The 20,044-nt window shown below is 43.9% G+C and overlaps 1 protein-coding gene and 1 pseudogene across 8 annotated transcripts in view; both read left to right on the forward strand.

Moving 5' to 3' along the window:
- Positions 1–20,044, forward strand: part of LOC144769402 (protocadherin gamma-C3-like) — a 917,178-nt gene that overhangs the window by 365,974 nt on the left and 531,160 nt on the right. The gene's annotated exons all lie outside the window — the stretch shown is intronic.
- On the forward strand, positions 4,751–7,447 carry LOC144767197 (protocadherin gamma-A11 pseudogene; annotated as a pseudogene).

A 20,044-nucleotide genomic window follows, 5' to 3' on the forward strand; every position in this document is an offset into this window, starting at 1 on the left:
ATTTTCTGTATTTTGTGTTTTTAAGTGCACTCAAGCATTTCTTTTTTAACCATCTAAAAGTGCAATATAATAAAGTCTGAAGAAAATCAGTTGGAGCCTAATTTCGCAAGAAAGCAGGGATTTGGTTACTGAATTGCCAAAGAAGAAATCACGCCCTAATCATCGCTCTCTTTATAGCTACATGGCAGTCTCTGTCAGAACATTGATAGACCAGAAACTAATTAGAGATTTTTTTTTATTTGAACTAATGAATGCATGAAAGAATGAATGATATAGCAATGGTACTGAATTACAAGAGCAGAAGTCAAGCATCAACCATCTATTTACAGGCGCATAGCAGTCTCTAGCAAGACATTAATCGATAATAAACGCATCAGAGGATTTGTATATTTATAAATCTACATGTATGTGAGTGAGTTAAGCAACCATTGTAAATCATTAACACGTTTACCTCATGAGGTAACCAGGCACTAAAGGAATGAAGTGAACACAAGTCACACAAAAGTTGAGGACCGCGTTTGAGACAGCCAAGTTGTAAGGGCTTTTCATAAGCGTTGTAGATGTGGTTCTCACTTAGGAGGAAAGACGGTTCTCAGATTTAGTGACAGAGAAATGCAGTGTGTCTATATACATGTTAAACACACACTGTGCAGCCGCGGCCCGTGGAGGGAGTTGCGGTGGGGCAGGCAGGCGGGGCGGGGCGGAGGAGGAGCAGGGTGGGGGGTGATAAACAATGGAATCTGGATGATTGCAGGTAAGTAAACAATTAAATTAATAAAACGAATTTCGTTCCGTGCCCTGCATCGCAAAATGCGATGCAGGGCACGCTACGAAATTTGTTTTATTAATTTAATTGTTTACTTACCTGCAATCATCCAGATTCTGTTGTTTATCACCCCCCACCGCTGCCCCTCCCCCGCCCCGCCTGCCTTCCCCACTGCAACTCCCTCCATGGGCTGCGGCTGACACTGTGGACTGGTGTTCACATTGATGGTAATCCTAGGTAAAATCAGACAAACACCATCTCTGCAAGCACCATTTTGCTACGGAGAGTGGTATCTGTAGTGTGTTTAGGTACTTTCAAGCAGTTGCATAAAACAACTAAAAGCGCAGTTATATTTGCATTATTTTGCTGTTTAGCCTAATCCAGTGTCAAGAAGCACATGGCGATAGAACACACCCTCCATTTCGGCCACTGGCAAGTCTTCAGATATGTATATGCATAGATGTGACCTGTAAATGAGAGATGTGGCCACATTTTTACAGAATATCGTCAATCTTTAGAAATTGCAGGAGTATGACCCTGAATGGATGTCTTTTTACCCCCTCTCTGGAGTTTGAAATGTTTTCAGCTGTATTAAAAGAATCATGAGCTATTCATAGCATTCTTCGTGAATATTTTATAGTGTGACATATACATTAGAACACTTCTATTTGATTTTGGAAAAATGTGCAATGCCAATTCACGTACTAAGCTTCTTTCCATTGTTTCCCCTGGAGAGACTCCTTCACTTCGACATCTTACCCTTATTGCAGTGGAAAGGGAGTTACTCTTGTTTCCTATCAGGAGAAATGTTCTGACCGTTTCCATGATGGGAAGGGATCGGAATGAAGTATGTGCAAGTGGGCCAATATTTCTTATATTTATGTGACTTAATCCTCCTCTAATGGCACGGCCTTTAACAAAAGCTAAATTAGGTCTGTTTCAGTCAATCAATCACGGTTCTTGTAAAGCGCGATTACTCACCCGTTAGGGTCTCAAGGCACTGGATGGATTTGCAGTTCAAATCGAAGAGCCAGGTCTTGAGGTCCTCCCTGAATTGCGGCAGCGATGGTGATTGCCTGACATGCTGATGCAAGTACAGCCAGGTCTTCGAAGCGAGGTAGGATAAGTAAATTGCTCCTTTCAACCTCTGCATTCTTGAGCACAACATTCTCGCATTTACTTCTTTGAAGTGATGGCCAGTTGAAATTCATTTCCTCTGGAATGCCTATCCCCAACGTTGCTTAATTCCAGGATTTCTGCCAAGCCACCACATTGCACCATGTGATAATGGAGGTCCTGTGGTCTCGTGTGTTGGATTGGTCCTGCTACTGATTGTCAGCAGCATAAACCAACCAATACTTTAAACTGGATTTTTGTTCATCCACAGGGTGAAGCTTCTCTACCCAACTTAGTGGTTCCTCTTAGTTTTTCATTGTGGGTATTGCTCAGGACATGTTCACCATATCACACATAAGCTGCACGTTGTTGTGCCTTTAATAGCATTTGCACCCTTGGGGTCATCAGCATGAGAAATGATATCACTACGGAGACATGTATTGGGTTTTAAGAACATGTTTCGAGATGTTTCATTTCATTTAATGATATTGCCTTGGAGAGATTTTAGTTTTCCCCACCATTTGAGATTGTGACTCATTAGTTAATTTTGCCAGTCGAAGGGGGCTCCGTTTGATACACTACCGACAGTTTGAAGAAAACTTTAAAAAGAGTTGTGTGTTGCTCGTTCTACGTTGTAACCAGGAAGTTGTCCGGCCAAGAACTCGAGGATTGTCCAGACATAATTGTATGAAGCAGCCAAGAGCAGCAGTGAGCATTGTCGCTGATAACTGCACATGAAAGCCGCCTTAGCCTTGCATGAAGTAGGTCTCGTTTTCCTCATACCTCTTCGCAGCCTTGGAAATAATTCTGCTTCACGTATTATACAATTGTATAAGGGTCTGGGCCGTCCAGATTTGTGCAGAACAGACTGAGGGGAATGAGAACCAGGTCCTCAGAGCCCGAGGTAAAGTCATCGCTCTTGTTTAGTGTTGTGACGGTGGGATACCGAGCTGGGAAATGTACTGTCGGGCGGCTTCGTCATCACGTCGGTGGCATTGCCTGAAAGCAGAGCCCTGTCTCCCACTTTGGTTCTGTTTCTCTCCAAAAGTGCGATATCCTGAGATCCCGCTTGTCTGCAAGGCAGCGATACCGGCAAGTCCGCCATGATGCGGCGGTGTGTTCTTCTAATATGGGAACTGAGAGTCCCAGAATGGTCACGTAATATCTGACGGGTGCAATATAACGACTGTAATGCCGCATTTCAAAATCGCTTTCGGGTATCCCTCAATACCTATGTAGCTGTTTCGCCTCTGCTGCGGCTTCCCTCCTGCGGCTTCCCTCCTGCGTTACTCCCCCCCCCCCCATTAATGTGCTGATACCTGCAGTCAACTAAATATCATGTCGAGCGGCACTTCAGTGGGACTGCGTCACTCCGAGCAGCGAATCCTTCTGCTGAGGGGGTAACTTTAAATCAAATGGTAGCTTAAGCCAGAATCCTTGGTTTAACCTGCCTGCCCCTGATTATTCATGCTCGTGGCACTTCCTTGCCATCGCTCCAGTGTACCCGTGTGTGTCAAGTGCATTGTCTAGTGCCTTCGCCAACCTCTAATGCACACAGCTTTCAACAATGTCACACAAAGTATGACTGAAGGGGATCGGAATGTAACAGGTTCGTTTAGTGACTTTTCACTAATGGGCACCGCTAGTACTGTCGTTGATATTAAAGCTGCAACAGACGCGCCTGTAATGAACCTTGGTTGCTGGATACATCATCGAACCTCCTCAGGATTGCAAGCAAATCAAACGTCACTTATATATCCTTGGAAAAAGGTTCACCCGGGCGTCTCTGCATTGGGGTCGTTTCTTTCCCTACACGGCATTCGCCACATCCTGTACCCTAGGAGCCTTGATTTCTGACCAGCCGCGGCACTCTCCCCCCAATGCAAGGGAAAGAGGTGTCCGTCTGCAACCATAGGATTGATGTAGCGCCTTTCTGCGGCTCCCGATGCCCCGCCCACGCGACGACTAATAGTAAATGGATAGGAGGGAAGTGAAGAGCGGGTTAGTGATGCAGCTAAAAAATGGACGCCTCCCTATGGCTCATGTATGTATTCAGAGATGACCCACATTCTCGAGGAGCAGGTAGTTATATAAGAGCGTCCACGGCACAACTCTAGTCAAAGGCCACTAAGTGAGGTCTCTTGGCCAAAAGCACACCTTTGGCGGGCATGCTGTGCACCCTTGACAGCACCGAGGGCTGCAGTATCGGGGACGGCGCGCTATCTAAGCAACTTTGGGTCTCATGCAGCCACTGACGTGTCAGACCGATGGTATAAAAGAATCACGGACGAATTCGATTATATGTTTATAAGAGCATGGGCGTTTGTGGTATGAACGCCAACACAAGATACTTTTAGATCAAACATAACAAGGCTTATATGAACATGTAAAATCAGTCTGCGATGTACAATCTGGGTGACTATCAGTGCACGTGCAGCAAGAGCCTAGAGATGTGCAATAAACATACCACGTGGTCAGATAGATTTAGGGGAGACCTCTGATCCCCGCTAAGTCCCCACTGCGCCGCACCCTTTATCCACGTGTTCCGTAATGACAATGACAATTTATTTCTGATTTCTAGATCTAGGTAACGAAAGAGAAACCAAGGGTAGCTCTGTACTCGTTTTAACGGGCAAATTGCGCTTCGTGCTGCAACTACTGATTAGGACGCTGGGCGCCGCTGTTCACCAACTATGGAAAGACAAACTTGAAGAACCGTCAGACCACATGATATGAATACAACAGGATAAGGATTGCTGGGAGAGCCGACATAACACCTAATCCACAGCAGGCGTTCAGTGCGCCTTCCAGCGCCGCCCTGAAGCTAATACACAGTTATTGGAAATCTGAGGGGCTCAGCTGCCGGTCATGGCTCAGACGCAGAGACGCTCTTTCACCGGGGCCCAAGTACCGAGGGGCTGCTCCTCAAGGTTTCAGACACCGAGGCGTTGTCACTGCGGGGCTCTGGCATCGAGGCGCTGTTACTCCGGGGCTCAGTCTTCGAGGCGCTGTTACTCCGGGGCTCAGTCATCGAGGCGCTGTTACTCCGGGGCTCAGTCTTCGAGGCGCTGTTACTCCGGGGCTCACTCATCGAGGCGCTGTTACTCCGGGGCTCAGTCTTCGAGGCGCTGTTACTCTGGGGCTCAGGCTTCGAGGCGCTGTCACCCCGGAGCTCCTCTGCTGCTTCTTGTTGCTCTGCTGTCAGTCTGCAGAGCCGCTTCCGGGCAGCTGCGTTATTCCATTCCCGAGGAAATGAGGAAAGGCTCTTTTGTTGGGAATGCGGCTCTGGATCTGGGAATGACAATAAAGGAATTTGTAGAAGAAGAAGCTCGCATCGATTACAGAGGTAGGAAACAATATTTTGTCCTTAATGCAAACAATGGACGTTTATCTGTCAATGAAAGAATTGACAGAGAAAATATCTGCGGGAGCCTAGTCCAGTGTCTGTTAAATGTAGAGATTATTTCAAAGAACATAATGAAAGTGTATGCGGTCGAAGTTGAGATTAAAGATATTAATGACAATGCCCCCGCATTTACCGATGACCATGTAGCACTGCAAGTGCTTGAAAACACTCCACCTGGAATGCGTTTTATGCTGCCCGAGGCCCACGATGCAGATGGTGGTATTTATTCTCTGCAGAACTATCAGCTCAGTGACGATACATATTTCACTTTGAATGTAAATAATAGAAGCGACGGCACAAAGTATGCAGAACTCGTTCTTGAGAAGTCATTGGACCGGGAGGAACAGGAAGTTCACAGCTTGATCCTCACAGCCACGGACGGAGGGGATCCGGTCAGATCAGGCACCATGAGGATACAGATCAATGTGCAGGATTTCAATGACAATGCACCAGTTTTCAATCAGTCCGTCTATAAGTTCAGTGTGTTGGAAAATGTGCCAAAGGGAACTGTTGTGGGCAGCGTCACAGCTGTTGATATTGACAAGGGATCAAACTCAGAAATAATATATTCTTTTAACCAAATGAAGGACAATATTGTTAAAAAATTCAGACTGAATTCTCATACTGGAGAAATATCTTTGATCGATAATCTGGATTTTGAAGAGTTTGAAGTCTATGAATTTGAAATTAGAGGAAGCGATGGAATTTTATCATCACGATGTAAAGTTTTGATCGAGGTAATTAACGTGAATGATAATAGCCCAGAGATTTTGATGTCATCTGTGCTCAAACAGGTACCAGAAAACAGCCCGCTGGGTACTGTCATTGCTCTTCTGCAAGTATACGATCGGGATTCAGGTGACCATGGCAAGGTCACTTGTTTTCTGCAGTCCCACATTCCCTTTCGGTTACATAAATCAGTTGGAAGCTACTACAGTTTGGTAACCGATGGTGTTTTGGACAGAGAAAAGGTTCCACAACACAACATAACAATCACTGCCACAGACAGCGGAACTCCTCCATTGTCAAAAACCCATACTATAAATCTGCTGATTACGGATGAAAATGATAACGCACCGGTATTTCAGCATATGTCATATCGAGCCTACATAAAGGAAAATATTCCACAAGGTACGTCCATTTTTGCAGGCAGAGCTACAGATTTGGATTGGGACAAGAATGCTAAAATCAGATATTCTATCCTTGATGGATACATTGGAAATGATCCACTCTCTTCTTATGTATCCATCAACTCCGAATCTGGAGTCATTTATGCACTTCAGTCCTTTGACTTTGAAGAGTTCAGAGAATTTCAGGTCCAACTAAAGGCTGAAGATGGAGGGTCTCCTGTTCTGATGAGTAATGTCACTGTCACATTCTATATACTGGATGAAAATGACAACACTCCTGAAATATTATATCCATCAACTCCCACCGATGATTCTTCTGGTTTGGAAATTGCTCCTCGTTCTTCTGAACCAGGTTATCTGATCACTAAGGTGGTAGCTGTCGATGCCGACTCAGGGCAAAATGCCTGGCTCTCCTACAATCTGCTGAAGTCCACAGACCAGGGACTGTTTACTGTAGGTCATCACACCGGAGAAATCAGGACAGCCCGTCCCATTATGGAAAAAGATGCCACAAAGCAATTCTTAGTGGTCTTAGTGAAGGACAATGGACATACATCACTTTCTTCCTCAGTTACAGTCACCATAGTGTTGGCAGACAGCATGCCAGAAATGCTTCATGATATCAGTAACCCATCAGCCCCAGCAGACACAGGATCGGACCTCACACTATATCTGGTGATCGCTGTTGCTGTTGTGTCCTTCTTGTTCCTTTTCCTGATCATTCTTATTTTGGCCATCAGGATTCACCACTGGAGGGAATCTCAGCTCAATCAGTCATCCGAGGTCAACTTCAACTCACTTCCTGCTTCTCAGTTTGTGGGCATCGATGGGGTCCGAGCTTTCCTTCAGACCTATTCTCATGATGTCTATTTAACAGCAGACTCCGGAAAAAGTCAACTCAAGTTCCCGCTTTCGAACAACTCAAATAATCTTTCTGAAAATCCAAAATGTCAGACACAAGAACCACTTCTTGTTGACGATTTCTTAAGTATAGGCAAAGAGGACCAGCCATTTATTCAAGTAAGTTGACGTGTTTTGCATTATGTATTATTGTTCTATTCAAATGATTGAAATATTGGATCCTCCATGGTGTACTTTTTGGAAAGCAGACAAGTATAGCCCAGTGTTCATTAGGTTTCACAGTTTGTTAAATAAAATATGACCAACTAGCTGAAATGAAAAGAGTTAAGACATAAACGGCCTTCATATAGACAACATTATTTGAATGAATTAACTATTTAGCAGCGCTGTCACATCGCAGTTATGCATATGTACTTCATCAGCTATCCCAGGGCAGCTTGATAAGTTCTCTATTACCAGTGTCTGAATGGCTACTTGTTTTTTAAATGTTTCTGTTCTTACTTCTTCTTTATGCAATGGGATATATTCTTGTGGAATCCCTTTTCGGCATTTCTTCTCCGGTTATATTGTTTTGGAAGCTGATTATAGAAATATCAATTAAAACAGGGCAAACCATGTTTCCCACCTGCTTGTATTCCTTAATTTCTTCTGAACTGCATGTAAGGACACACAAAACCAAAAAGAACTATTCTTCCTACTGCAAGAATTACATGTTGCTACAATATAAGGGTATTTTACTTTTACTCTATGTGTCCAATTGTAGTATACTTGTTCTGTTTGTATTCCATTAGATATAATTGATGGTTTTATGATTGTTTGAGGTGGACTAGAGAACCTTATGCAGTTTGTCTAAAACCCTGCCTGGAATCACTTCCTGCCTCTGTTGTCAAACACGTGAGGGAGTATTATACATTGTAATTGCAAACATCTTTTTCAGTTTACAAAAACCAACACATCACAGATTTGCAATTACGTGGTTTATGGTTGTGCTTGTACTGAAATATTGAAAATCTATACTTATCTGACAATAAATGCCTACACATGCAGTCCTGATTGTCTGGATTGGGAGCCCATCCAGGCCTGCAGCATTGAGAGACAGTTGGCAAATGCTGGTCTTTATGCTTTGTCTCTGGTTCTGTGAGGCGGTGTCTAGACAGATAAAATATACAGTAGCTGAAGAACTGAAATGTGGATTTCTTGTTTGAAACATAGCAAAGGATGTTTAGTTGAAAAGTAGACATTTTTTCTGACCGGAAACTCTACAGTGTCTTTGCTGCTGAGAATTAATATGTTTCTTTAAATCCCGGAACTGGAAGCTGTCAGGTGAGTGATAGGCTATACGGAGAGGAAACATGCGGAAAATCAACTAGTCGTTTCCTTAACTTCGAGCTAATTGTGGAAAATCCATTGAATATTGTTCATAGAAGTTTTTATTCGGGACATTAATGGCTACCCTCTGATTTCCTCCAATAAGTCAGAAGATTTAGAAATAGTTTGTGCTTCTTTGCTAGGAACGTCTCAGTACTCTGGGCAATGCTGGGGTCCTAGTAATGCCCCGCAGGAATATAAGTGGAGTCCAAACACACATTTTGTGTTAGAAGAATAAATGAGCTGCGATGGCTACAAATGTGCAGAATTGGTGCTGAAAACAGTCTTAGACCTTGAAAAAGAATGTCAGTACTACTTGACTCTCGCCCCATTGGCGTAACAAAAATTGAGGGGGCCTCCCTGCAAGGTATGTAGAGGGCCCCCCTCTGGGCTCAATGAGGAGCTCTCTGGACAGATTGCAGTGCCGAGGGGGCCCCCTGGAGCTTTGTCCCCCCCAGCCCCCGCACAGCATGGGCTGCGGGGGCCTGTGTTACGCCCCTGTCTCGCCCTCTGATGAGGGTGATCCAAGGAGGTCTATTACATCGGACAGTAATATTAATATTATCAATCCCATTGACAATTTCCCAGTGTTCAGTCAAGGGGTCTACAGAGCAAGCATTAGTGAAGGGGCTGCAAATAACTCAGTGGTGCTTCAAGTATAAGGCACTGCTAAAAAAGAAGGGTCAAATTTAAAATATCCTACTTTTTTCATTCAGATATCTGCCAATTACCACAGTACATTTGCTTTTGAAAATTATAAAATCCCTAGATTGTGAGAAGATTAATTCACATAAGATCCTAGTGGAAATGAAAGATAGACAGGGCCTGTTGCACAGTCTTGGGTACTCTTTTATATCACTTTCATCATCTAGAAAGCACTGTGCTTGTGACACAGACACTTTGGACAGCTCAACTCACAGAATACAAAATCACAGTCAGAGCCCCAGACAGATGATCTCCTCCTCTAGGGTCATCTATCTGACATAAAAGATAACACTCCTTTAAAAAAAAAAGTTTTATAAGTATTCTTACCAGATGTTTGCTCCAGAGAACCGTGTCAATGGTGCTTTCATTTACTGTCTAATGGCACCTGACCATGTACGTCATTTAGCGGTCACCAGGGTTTGCTTGCAGCTGCCAAGCCTAGCTTACCCCTTGCGACCCCTGTCCTCGGAGGTAGCACATTCAGTGCCAAGAACTCAGGGATGTCATGCATTATCGGAGTCAGGCTCCAACCTTGTTTTCCACTCATTTTTATTACATTAAAAGTGAATAATAATCTATTATTAACTAGTAATGTAATAAAAAGTGGAGCAGCAAGATCTGGAATGCAACCTTCACTGGCATCTTATGTGAGAAAAGTAAAATGGTTTTAAATGTATGTTGCGTGCGTGCATGTGGGTGAGAGTGCGAGAGCATGTATTTGTGTGAGCATACTTGTTTGTATGTGGGACTGTGTGTGTTTGTGTGTGTGAAAGTGAGTAAGTATAAGTGAGTTAGAGGAGTGAGAGAATCCAAATGAGTGAGTCAGGGTAAGAGTGAGTGAAAATGAATGACAGCAAGGGATTGCTAATGAGTGTGAGTAACTGAATGTAAGTGAGCATTAGTAAGAATGTGTTGCTACGCTTGCAAATCTGCAATGTTTCTTGGCTTATAGAGGAACTCCTGGCAAAATGCCAGCACTGGCATATTGGAGGCAATACTGGCAAATGGGCTACCACTGGCAAAATGCTAGTGCCCACACACTTTAGGTATCTTCCGGCATGCAGCACCAGCAACAAAATGCCAGTGCTTGCATACTAGATAACATTATTGGCATAGGTGTTGCCTGATGAACATTGCTGGTGCTGGCACACTGATTGAAATTCATGGCATGTGGGAGGAGCACATTCGCAATATCATTGGACCATGCACAACAACATGTGGTCCTCAACATATTAGACAAAATTTAAGATATAACGGTGCAAAAACTGCAGTATTAACACAATTATAGCACTGGCATATTTGTATGTAATGTTTGGGCAAAAGGGATTCCCATATCAAAATGCTGGCCCTAGCAATGGAGGTAGTTTGTGACATAAGGGTGCACCCATAGGGCATTTAAAAAAGAAAAATTGAGTCAACTCATGGGAACTGTAGGCTTTGCAGAGCCTATGGCTTTTTATCAAATTTACGTGAAAAGTCTGTGTTAAAATACAAGTCAAGTCAAGTAAAGAATTCTTTATTCGATGATTAAAAATCACCATAAAAGCACATATATGTACAACTGTTTAAAATCCAATTAAATCATTATCAGAATCCTGCTTGTAGTACTATCTAATACTTCAAAAAAGGAGAAAAGACAATCTAAAAGAGTACAATAGAAGTCTTGACAATCATTCCCCCCCTCTGGTTACCCTTAGTCGGACCGCCACTTTAATAAAATTCATGATGCAACAAAATGTCAACGGGTTAGTTGCTTGTTGTAGATAAATTAAGGCCTCTCGAGCATGTTTCATTTTAGCTTGTTTTAAAATATTTACCAAGAATCTATGCCTAGGCATTGAATAAAAAGGACACAACAGTACAAAATGAAGGGAATCCTGCGGAGACCTATTGTCTCAACCGCAGGTTCCCTTCTGCTCAATTGTAGTTAAAAACCCTACTGGTAACGCTAATAAATAAGGTAATAAATTGAGCCTAAAACGGCACATTAAAAACCTATCCTGGGCATTATGCATAAGGTACAAATATGGCTCCATTCCCTCGGTGCTCTTAACAAGACTATGAGCCCTCACAGTCTTTTTTGACCCTTCGGCCTCAGCTCTCTGTATTATTTTCTGGGCTAGAAAAGCTCTCTTTACGATCACTTTATGCTGAGGTACAATTGCTACCGGATCGACAAAGAGATTCTTGTAGCCCAGAGCTTCTAAGGTGACCGTTACATAGTTGAGCCATGGGATTCTCATACATTTCTCTCTTCCTAGGCAATCATTTAGAATTTCCCTACTCGGGGACGCCTCGGGATTAGACCAAATTTTCAACCAAGCCACTATGGGTCTAAGCTTCACCAAGTCTTCGAGGTATGGCCTCTCTAGTTCCCTATGGACTATTACGCTGGCGGTACTTGGTGGAACTTTCAAGATGGATCTTAAATATTTATTTTCTTCCTGCTGAAGTTGCGAGATGTTGGCAAAGCCCCATACCTCCGCCCCATAGATGACTTTGGAGCAGCACATAGAACCATAAAGGTTCATCACCTGTTCGGGACACCATCTACCTACCCTCCTCCCATAGCTTGCGATAGCGCCATTGGTAGCAATCATTTTACAACAACGCTCCTCTACCAGGGAGTTAAATTGTAAAGACCCATCGAATAGTAAGCCTAAGTAGGAAAATGTTTTAACCTTTTCTATTTTGTGACTTCCTATCGTATAAGTGGATTTGGTGCAAGGTTTATTGCCTGCCAACAGCACATATGATTTGCCCAGGTTAATGGACAGTTCTAAAGAACCCATAAATTTAACAAATCCATCAATCAAAATCTGTAGACTCTTTGGCGTACGTGCAAAAAGGACCGCGTCATCCACGTAAAGTAAAACAGGGATGTGACGCGACCCTACACTTGGACAGTCTGTCTTTAAATTTAACAAAAACTGCTCTAAATTATTTATGTAGAGTGAGAATAAAAACGGGGCAAGAATGCAGCCTTGGCGCACCCCACTCCTACAAGGGAATGATTCAGTCAACCCACCCTCCATATTGTACCGGACTTTTGCTGAAGTGTCACTGTGAAGCTCCCTTAAAATGTTAATTAGGCCGACCTCAATCCCCAGGAGGGACATCATGTCCCAGAGCTTATCCCTATTCACGTGGTCGAATGCAGCTGCCAAATCAATGAACCCCATATAGATGGCTTTGTTGCTGGCCTTGGTGTATTTGGCAGTCAGCATATAGAGGTTCAAACATTGGTCACTAGTGGACCTCCCCATCCTGAAGCCGTACTGAGTGTCCGAGATGATGTTGTTTTCCTCGGTCCACTCAGTCAGTCGGTTAAGGATCCCCCTACCCAGAGTTTAGCAGACACATCAATCAGGGAAATAGGGCGATAGCACTGGGGGTCATCCCTATTGCCCTTTTTAAAGATGGGGACGATTATGGCCATTGACCATGAGGGCGGCAAACCACAGCTAATGGCAGCATTTATGACCCTAGTCATTATAGGGGCCCACAGCTCCACACAGCTCAGAAACAAATCAGGCGGGATCCCGTCTGGGCCGGGGGCTTTATTTTTCATCAAACCCTCAATTCCGGCAGTAATCTCCTTAATGGAAAAAGCTACAGGCTGGCCCTGGTGCACCTTCCCTATCTGCTCTTCAGTTATTCCTGCTTCGTGATTATACAGCCCCTTATAGTGGGAGACCCACTGGTCCGGCAGAATATTCGTCCCTATTTCGGGGACATTGTTATCCTGGAAACTTGGTCTGTTAATAATTCTCCAGAATTCAGACATGTCCCTTTTTTCCCCCGCTTCTCTTAAGTCTGCCCATGCTTCCCCCTGTAGGACTAATTTCCTCCTCTTAGTCTCACTCTTATATTTTTTCCTGCACAGTGCAACTTGTTGGGGGTCCTTTGGTCTAATTTTAAGACTACTTTTAAGCTCCCTTAAAGCCTGTGAGCAATCTCGATCGAACCATCGTGGGTGACAATGTTTCCTTGTAGGCGCCCTTGTTTTTAACAATCCATCTATCAGCTTAGCAATCTGCCCAAATGCCATGAGCAACGGGGGACCTTCTACTGCTGAATCTAAACAATCTTGGAAAACGGATTTCACAGTATCCATCAAGGATTTATAGAAGGTTTCCCCATCTATTTTAGACCACCTCAGTCGCCTACCCTGGTTGCCTTCTCAATAATTATACCAGGCTGTCTCCTTCTAGGCCAAGCCAAATAGAGCAACTCCAATACTAGGGGATTGTGATCACTGAAAGAGCTCCATTCTATCCCTACACTAGTGATTTTTTTTTTTTTTTTAATCTAGAGGCTAGGATATAATCGATAAATGAGGAGCACCCTCTGCCCTTAAATGTCGGTGGTAGACTGCCATCCCTCTGCACGACCATCATATTAATTGTGTGATCTAAATCATGGTTGTGTAGGAGTTTGCTAAAGGCCAGACCTTCCGTGTATGGTCAAAATGCGGCCCGTTCTCCACGGGGCAATGAGACCATTCAGCGTCTATTGGAACTAGGGCCGGGCATAGGTGGCAATTAAAGTCTCCCATGACAAGTATAGCAGGTGCATGTGCCCCCTTCCTAACTGTGGTTTCCTGGCTCAATCTGTCATCTAATTCCCCTACAAGTGTGTTATAGTCTCCCCCCGCCCCATTGTTGTAAACGGTAAACATGGTCAACCTTAACCCCTTGCCCTTAAGTCGTACGGCTTGAATGGCATACGAGCACCAGTCAGTGTTCGACCATGTGCCCTGGACGTTCAGGTCTACATATATGGATAATCCTCCCATGGCTCTGCCCGATCTGAATTTTTGTGCCGGGACAAAGAAACATTTATATCCCTGGATATGAAAGGTGCTATTGTCGACCACCCATGTATCCTGGAGGCTAATTATCTGATAGCCACTAATATAGTGGCGCCACTCAGTGTTATTGAATTTGGATGCCAGACCCGCTATATTCCAGGAGATAACTCTTACTACTTCCTGAGCTTCCCCTGTTCCCCCAATAGTCCGAATACATTCCAGGGTTTCGGCATGGCCAGATTCCGACCCACTTTCCCTTATAGAATGTTCAGTAGATCTGGTCCTAGTCTCTATTATGTCTGCGCCCCTACCCCCACTGGGGGTGGTTAGCTGTACCAATGGGCTTTGCCGCCCAGTTTCCACTGGTAAACCCCCTCTATTTGCATCACCTGGACACACCTTTCCCCGAGCCCTGGTATTATCATCCTCATGTCAGTTGTTAGTGTGCAGCAAGCGCAGGACCTCATATCTATTGCTTGTTGTGATTAAGTCGATATGGGGAACTGTTTCCCGGCTGGACTGACCCTCACCAATAGCACCAAATTTCTGAGGGGGGTAAAAGAACCACAGCGGAACAACATTTACATAGTCGTGATGAATAATTGCTGATCCCGCCTGCCTCAAAATGTCATTAACCAATCTAGGGGATCTAAAACTCACCACAACACAATCACCCTCCATACTTTTCTTGGATTTACCCACCCACGGTACCCTTCTCAACATCTTGAAATTATTGTGCAAATGATCGCCCAGCACGATTTTCGTGGAAAGGAAATGTAGGGCTTTGTTTTTTAGTGTGGTCCAATGTTCTTCGCGAACATCCTGGGTTTTTGGGACATTTGCCAGGATTACTAAATATGGGCAAGCCTCCGGGGGAAAGTGCAGTGAGAAGATTTTTTTAGTTGGCTGTTCCAGTGGGCTTAGTCTCCCTACAGGCCTCCGAGGCCCTTGTTTTGCTGCCTCCCTGGGTCCTAAAGCTGGGGAAGTCGTAGTAGGTGCTACAACTTGGGCTATATCCTGAGGCAAAGAAGTTATCATAGAGTCCACCAAGTTGTTTACTCTAGTTGTAATTGTATTCAAAGAGTGAGCCGCTATTAAGTCATTCTCCGGTGATGTGCTTTTATGGTCTAGGAGATGTTTTTCTATGGCATTTAATCTACCATCTATTTGCTCAAGTTTGGCCATTAATGGCAAGATAAGGGACCTAAGGCTTTCGTCCATGAATCTCATGAGCTCGGTCGTATTGCATCCCTGGTTGGCCCCTGCGTCTTTTACCAACTGCTCATTTCTGCCTGGGGTTCTGACTTCAAAAGCGTTAGGTATAACCTAATTTTGCTGCCCACCCAACCCAGGTAAGGAAATACATTTTCTAGGTTGTTTAGCTTGTTGCTGGCTACCTTTGGGTGCATTACTAGCCTTTCTTTTACCTGTTACAGTCTTAGCCTTGCTCACCGGCCTGGCCCGCTGCTGCCTATTGCGTGTTACCGGGGGCGAAGGGACTTAACTGCTAACAGAAGATGGGGAAGATGGAGCCGAGCTGATAGATAAGCTACCATCTAAGACTGACCCATTAGTAGCCTGCGGGAGATGTATAAGAGCAGATGGAACCGTAGGGCAATCCATTGTCTCTGGAACTAATATTGGGGGTACAATGTGACAGGATGGATCCAGCGAACGCCTTCTTTCCACAAGTTCAATTTCTTTTGCCACATCGCTTCGGCTAATTTAAGGAAGGCGTCTAAGGTTCCAACCCTACCAGCCCCAGAACACACTTTAGGGTTAACTTTGATCATATTAATGCAATATTACACCCCTGATGTATATTATCGGGGCTCTCTACCCAACTGTGACAATACAAGTAGCCTGGTTTAACAATGTCTGGCAATGTACAGGACCCTCCTTACTGATGTCTCTGATGCTAGTCCACCATAGATGTAAGAGGGGTGGCCTGTCCCGGCCTCTTCCGGCCACAGACGGCCCGCCCTTTGCCCGGGCTTCGCCCGGCGCTCCCGCGTGCTCCAGCGCCGCGGGGGTCTAGATCGAATTAATAGACCTGGCGGTGACCAGTGGGCGGGGCTGAGCTGAGAACGCAGACCAGGTGATGAAGGTCACGCAGGGACTCCTGGATGATTGAGTCCCTGCAGCGTTCTAAACGGCAAGCTCAGCAACCCTCCGTAACCCACAGCACAACGGCCAAAGCAACAGCAACAGCACCTCCGCAGGTGACTCCAAGTACGATGCAGCACCCGCGAAGCGGGTGCGGCGAGATGCGGGCTCAGTCCCCAAAAGTTCCTCCGTTTGTATCCTCTAGGTCAGGGCTCCACGCAGTGGCAAAAAAGATAGGCAGTTACCCTGTTAAAATACACTGCTAGAGCCCATTTGTTCAAAATTAGCTATTAGTCCCACATTTGATCTCCCGTAGAAGATATCAGACTCAGTTTGCTTGCTTACCACAATTTAGCTGAATTTTAACTTGGCATGTCACACCCACAGTATTTGTCTAAATATCATCTAAAATAAACATTTGAGTTCTATTTATGCAATTTTAATATGTAAGTTCATCAAAGTTAATTATTTTGATGTCATCGGGTTTAAGATCATGTGGCATCACATTTTGGGTAGATACAGTCTCAAATGTCATATGATGCCACTGCCGGTGACATCATTAAAGTCAAAGGGTATATGGTGTCATTTCCACTAACCCTCACTTTTTGGTGCATCAACATCCATGCGCCTGACCTAGATGTGTAGCTAAACGCCTGTGTCACTTGTTTTGCATGAGGTAATTAATCACTTGGAGACTCTCCTCAGACTTCCTGTATCTCCATTAACTCCAATACTCGGGTGATCTACGTCCAAAGCTCCCATGACTATGAACAGCTTAGGGAGTTTCACTTCCAGGTGGTCGCTGTGGACTCTGGGTTTTCTCATCTCAGCAGCAATGTTACTGTGAAGTTGTTCATTGTGGATCAGAATGATAATCCTCCTCTAACCCTCTATCCTGTCTATATGTTTCTGCAAAAATATTTGAGTCTGCTCTTTGTTCTTTCATTGGTCTAAGATTCACATCAACCTCCCAATAATGGGATTTTGCCTCTGGCCAACTTTTATGAAGTAACTGTAGCCATGGATTCTGGGAAGAATGGGTTCGCTTTCCTCAAGTCCGGGCACTGGGTACCCACGAACATTCTGCTTCCTGCAGATGATTCTGGGATTTGGTCAGAGGAACAATTGAAAACTGAAACTTGATTCAGAGGAGAGATTTTCCTAGTTATGGTTGTTTATTCTTCACATTGCATAGAGATGTAGGAACATGAGTGATACATATTGGTTCATTCAAACTCAAGGGTGTGGACTATGTGAATGTTTATTGATGAAAATTGTCACGTAATTCACAACTCGTTATACGGATTTAAAGTGTCGACCATAAATAAGTTGTATGTTTGGGGTGGTGGTGTGTGAGGGAGGTGGGTCATGTACAGAATTGTATTCCTCCGTGAGTTTTCGCCTGTTGCAGTTTTGTTGTGAAAGGTAAGTTCAGTCCCTGCACTTATATGTTAATTTGAAACTTGATGAATGTTGAATGCTCTGGGTCTTATTGGCATAGTCTGTAAAAACTAAGTAATTCATCCAAACTGTCTAGTAGGTTATCTAGGAATGTTTACTTGAAGGAGCTTCTATTAAAGATCTTTATGTTACTGCAGTTCCGTTTTTGTGTCTGGCATCATGTGGTTTGTGCTCTCCGAGACTGGTACTGGGAACTATCAAGTCAAATCGTTGCTTGGAAGGAACACTAGTATTATAAAAGAAATCTCTAGCTCTGCCCCAATAACAACATCAGATGAGCAGCATTTGTAAACACAAGGCTGGATTCTCCTGATGCCCCTAGCCGTAAACTGGAATGAAATAATTTGTTTGCAAATCAGCAGTAAAATATTAAAGTTCTGGCTATTGTTCAGTGTATCCCAATTCCACTACTAACTTTAGAATGCGCGAGGTTCATTTACTTGAATTTTCAATCAGAATTCTGCATTAGATTCTCCAACAAAAGTGCAAAATGCACAGTGACCTCGGTAAACAATCTCATCTTGCAGGTCGCTGGTCTAAGCTGAAATCTAAAACACATATGGTCTACTTCCCAGCCATAAGTCACAGAGCTCACGGCTCTGTAAATGGTGTATCACTAGCCACATGTTCTCATCCAAAAGGAAAAAACTAATGCATTCCCAGTGCTTGAAATGTAAAAATATAGGTGCAGGTACTCTGTACCAGAGTTTTAACTCAAACAACAGACAAGCGCTAATACATAAAGCGAAACAAGGTTTTTTTTAAAGTTCTAAGACAGAAAGAGTACATGTAACGTTACATCAAAACCCACGTCAGTCCAGTGTTTATCTGACCTTAAGGGGGAGACAGCACATGTCTAAATACTGCCCTCACACACTTTGCAGTGTCATGCTTCATCATTGGGCCGCATCATACACCCAGGTGCAGACCAACACACTGGATGGAGCGCATGTTTTTTTGTATAGATGAAGGTTAGTGGTGAGATTAAAGGAAAAAGGAAAGTATACTAAAAAGGAAAGTGTACTAAAACACAGTCGTCCTCTGCCGGTAGAGGACGACTGGTGGGGTCAGAATTCCTGGTGCTGCTTGTGATTATGTGACGGCGAGAGCACGTCCCCACAGAGTCCCGGGTTCAAAGGATTTAATATGAGCTTGTGAAGTGGTTCCCTCACAGAAATCCTGGAGAGACCCCAGTGTATGAGAAATTACCTACAGACTAAAAGGTAATACTAACCCATTAGGGTAAGGATTACAACGAAGGGACCAACACCCTGACGAAAGCCAGTGCCACCCATGTGGGGGGCCTAGAGTTGGCAGAAACATGTTGGTATCTGCAGTGGGGATATAGGGAGCGTTACTTTCCCTTTATACCCGTGTCCTTAGAGATTTTAATCCTTCCAGGGGCCCACAGCCAGAATAAAAATATATATGTGGACCTTTAGGTTGTTTTAAATTAAAATACTGCATTATATTGGTCCCGTCACAGAGGGGATAAAAACCTCCCCCTCTGGCCTTGTTGTTTGTAAAGTACATCACGTCATTTTTCCGTGTTGTATGTGTTTTAGTACACTTTCCTTTTTCCTTTAATCTCACCACTAATCTTCATCTATACAAAAAAACATTCGCTCCATCCAGTGTGTTGGTCTGCACCTGGGTGTATGATGCGGCCCAATGATGAAGCATGACACTGCAAAGTGTGTGAGGACAGTATTTAGACATGTGCTGTCTCCCCCTTAAGGTCAGATAAACACTGGACTGACGTGGGTTTTGATGTAATGTTACATGTACTCTTTCTGTCATAGAACTTTTTAAAAACTTTGTTTCGCTTTATGTATTAGCGCTTCTCTGTTGTGTGAGTTAAAATTGACAATCAGGGAACCAGAGAAGTCTTAATCCCTTGTCTCTCCTGGTGTGTTTTGTACTCTGTACCAGAGTACCTGCTTCATTCTGAGAAGTGCTGGTACTCTCCAATTAAAAGTATTACGTCTCTCTTCAGAAGTGCCAGTACTCCCCCTCTCAAAATAAAGAAGTGCTGGTACTCCGTACCGGGCAGTACCGGCCCATTTAAAGCACTGTGTATTCCTAAATAGAATATTATGTCAATCCTGCAAGTGATAATATGATGATATTCAATGCTCAGTATGTGTATGTTGTAGTTTGCCCACTATAGTTAGAAGAACTGTTTGTGTTCTTATAAAATAGCTATTGAAATTGATAGACGTCTTTTTATGAATGTAGTTAGTATTTGTGTGGTGCTGTAACACCATGGATATTGTCACCAAGCCCTGGTAAGTTCATAAAAAAGATATATA

This window comes from Lissotriton helveticus, chromosome 7 (assembly GCF_964261635.1).
Source record: "Lissotriton helveticus chromosome 7, aLisHel1.1, whole genome shotgun sequence".
NCBI lineage: Eukaryota > Metazoa > Chordata > Amphibia > Caudata > Salamandridae > Lissotriton > Lissotriton helveticus.